Source organism: Pantherophis guttatus, chromosome 3 (assembly GCF_059756535.1).
Source record: "Pantherophis guttatus breed Tessera chromosome 3, ASM5975653v1, whole genome shotgun sequence".
NCBI classification, from domain to species: domain Eukaryota; kingdom Metazoa; phylum Chordata; class Lepidosauria; order Squamata; family Colubridae; genus Pantherophis; species Pantherophis guttatus.
The window spans coordinates 115199667-115203282 of record NC_142065.1 but is presented as its reverse complement, the minus strand read 5'-3'; the positions used below and the strand labels follow the sequence as shown (position 1 = coordinate 115203282).

At 44.4% G+C, this 3616-nt stretch overlaps 1 pseudogene; it reads left to right on the top strand.

The window, feature by feature from the left end:
- The first annotated feature begins 1788 nt into the window (after window positions 1-1788).
- On the top strand, window positions 1789-2466 carry LOC148114777 (uncharacterized; annotated as a pseudogene).
- Window positions 2467-3616: the final 1150 nt, after the last annotated feature.

Below are 3616 nucleotides of genomic sequence, written 5' to 3'. Positions count from 1 at the left end.
TTCCATTGGTCAACGTATTATACTTATGCTGAGCTATAAGGCAAGAGAGTTATGCTGGGGCATGCAGAAGATCTGGCTGTTACCCCATTATGAGAATGGGAATTAATAATCCTGAAGAAAGCCACTACTACAGATATTACATGGATTACAATTATAAAGTCACTCGGGTGGTTGTTTTCTTTTTTCTTATATATATACGAAGATATTCATTATTGATGGGGGCAGATGATAACTGAGGATTTTGAATATTCTGTTGCAACTGGGATGTTATGTTACCCTAATTCGGATGATGGAGTCAGCAATCCAGTGGAAAGATATTAAAGAAGATATTGTATGGATTATAAATTTAAAGTCACTGATTTTGTTTATATAAGGGAATATTTTTTTAGTAGGATGAGCAGAAGAACAAAGATATTAAGAATTGTTGTGTATGGTAATTTTGCAGGAAAGTGGGTGGAGATAGGTTAGTGATTTGATTATACAGATTAAGAAAAGGGATGCTTAAGAGATATATTTATGGGAGTGGAGGAAATGGATAGCGTAGAACAAATGTAAAACTAGAATATATGGGGAAGGCTGCTTTGAAATGTCATATTAATATACACAAAAGATTAAATGTTAAAGTAGGATTTATTATATAGTTTTAAAGTGGAAGGTTATTTTGAAATGTTATATTAATATACAGACATAAGTATGGGGGAGGAGAAAAAAGGGCAGATTATCGATAAATTGGGAGTTATAATAATATTACTGTGTTAAATCAGAAGTTATTACATAGTGTTATAATGGAATGTTATTTTGAAGTGTATGGTAAGAGGGGGAAGTAATAATATTAATAATGTCACTAGGAGTAAGGGTCAGTATTTGGAGGAGGGAGTAAGGGGATGGTAAAATATTATATAATCTGTTATGTATAAGGTTTTTATTTTGAAGAAGTCATAGGGGGGAGGGGGATGGGGTGGTGAGGGGGGGTTAGGGAGGAGGGGGGGAAAAGGGGAAAAGGGGGAAAAATTTGTAATTGAAAACTTTTTCAATAAAAAAAAAAAAGAACAGGAGAAGTGGCAGCTCGCAATGGAACAGGAAATGGAGAGCCTGAGAAAGCTCAAGGTCTTCACCCCCGGGCAACCACCAAAAGAGAAGAAGGTCATTGGCACAAGGTGGGTTTTCAAGGCCAAACCACTTGCCAATGGCCGCTACCTGTACAAGGCCCGGTTGGTAGCACAGGGGTTCGCCCAACGCTACATGGAGGACTACATAGAGACCTACTCTCCAACTGTCCGGGCAGAAAGCGTCAAGGCCGCCCTCGTAACTGCAGTCACTCTGGGGAAGGAAGTCTACCAATTTGACATCCAGACGGCCTACCTCCATGCCAACTTGGACCGGCAGATCTATGTGAGGGCCCCTCCTGGTTACCAGCAGGAGGAGGGAAACACATGGTTACTCCAAAAGGGATTATATGGCCTCAAGCAGTCGGGGAAACTCTGGTACGACTGCCTCAAAAAGGGTTTAGAGCGAATTGGCTTCAGGGCATCCCATGCCGATGAGTGCGTTTTTACACATGACACCAAAGGTGACATAGAACGGGTGTTGGTTTACGTGGATGACCTCCTATACGTAGGGCCTGGCAAGGAAAGATGTGACTAATTTGCCAAGGCCCTGGGGGAAAAATTTACCCTAAAGTCCTTGGGGCGGGTTGACAGGTACTTGGGTGTACATATCTTGGCCACTAAAATGGGATTTGCATTATCCCAGAAAGAAAAAATTGAAGAGTTGTTGGCCAAATGTAAAATGGCGGAGTCTAACCCAATGCGTAGCCCCATACAAAGTGATTACTACGGCCATGATCACAAAGCCAGCCCTGACTTCACAGACAACAAATTATATAGATCTGTGATTGGCTCCTTGCTATACATTAGCAATTGGAGCAGGCCTGACGTAACTTTAGCTGTAAATCTATTGTCCAGGCATGTGGAAAACCCAAAGGAATTCCACTGGAATGCTGTCAAGAGGGTACTTAGGAACCTCAGGGGCATGGCCGATGCCCTCCTTATGCTGGAGCCAGAGAAGGGGAAGCCGGCTCAGCTTTCCACTTACTTGGACGCAGACTGGGCTGGTGACACCAAGAGTAGACGGAGCACCTCTGGTTTCCTTATACTGCTAAATGGCTGTCCTATCCATTGGCATGTTAGGCAGCAAAAATTTGTTTCTTGCTCCACGGCCGAGGCAGAATATGCCAGCCTATCGGACACTGCAAATGACTTGATTTGGTTCAATGCTCTGGTAACGAGCATCTGGGCACCTCCTACTCTGCCCATCCAAATTCAGTGTTGTGAAAGGATCGAGGAAGGACCCAATAACATACAAAGACACTATTCTGGATTGAATCAGATCATCCTTTATTTACAGATGTTTCTCTTTACAGGTATCAGCAACAACAACAACAGGAGCGACTTGGGGCGACCTTAAGTACCCTAGGGGTGGAGCTTCAGGTAAGGAGTGCCCAGGGGAAGGGGAGGGGACCAGAGGTGCTTGAGTTAACCCTTGAGGTGCCAGGCTAGGGGGAGTATATTGAGCAGGTATGACATTTATATGTGACAAATCCCCCTCTAAATGTCTAACCTGCGAGTGTACTGCTTGCTGTGGTTGGATGTTGCTAAAGTGAACGCCTAGTTTGGATGTTAAGTAAGAGTGTTGCTTAGATTGCAATGGCTTGGTGAGTATATCAGCAGTTTGTTCTTTGGTGTCACAGTGTATGGTGCTGATGAACCCTACCTTGGAGAGTTGTCTTACGTGTTTATGTTTGATGTCTATGTGTCTAGACCTCTGTCCTACTGCATCTGCCATGGATATTTCAATGGCGGCCTTATTGTCTTCATAGATGTTTATTGGGTATGCGGGTTCGGCCCAGATGCTGGAGAGTAGGTCGTCAAACCAAGTTAGGTTGTTGGCTGCCTTGGACAGGCATATGTATTCAGCTTCGGTGGTGGACGTCGCTACTAAGTTCTGCTTGCCCGTGTACCAATGTACAGGGCTGCCATTCAGGAAGAATACATACCCTGATGTACTTTTTCTACTTTTTGCATCTCCGGCCCAGTCGGCATCCGCATAGCAGGTGAGTGTTGGTTGTTTGGTTGCATCCAGTTCCAGCTGCAGGTAGGCTTCTGAGGTAGGCTTCAGGTATCTGAGTACCCTCTTGATAGCTTCCCAGTGGTAAGTGGTTGGGTTACTCACATGTCTGGATAATAAATTCACTGGCAGGGCGATGTCTGGCCAAGTCCAGTTGGCGACGTACAGGAGGGATCCGATGGTGGACCTGTATAGCGTGTTGTCCTTGAACTCTGGGGCCTCACTGTACATATTTTTCAAGAAGTCTGTTTGCATGGGCGTGTCACTTGGTTTGGCTTTGGCCATGTTGCACTTGTGGAATAGTTCTGTGATTTTCTCCTTTTGTGATAGGCGAAATCCCTTGGGCGTCTGGTCGATCTGTACGCCCAGGTATTTACTTACTTTCCCTAGAGACTTCAGGAAGAACTGTTCGCCCAGTTTGTCTGCAAAGGTGTCGCAATCCCTCTTGTGCTTGCCGATGTAGAGGATGTCATCTACGTAGATAAGTATA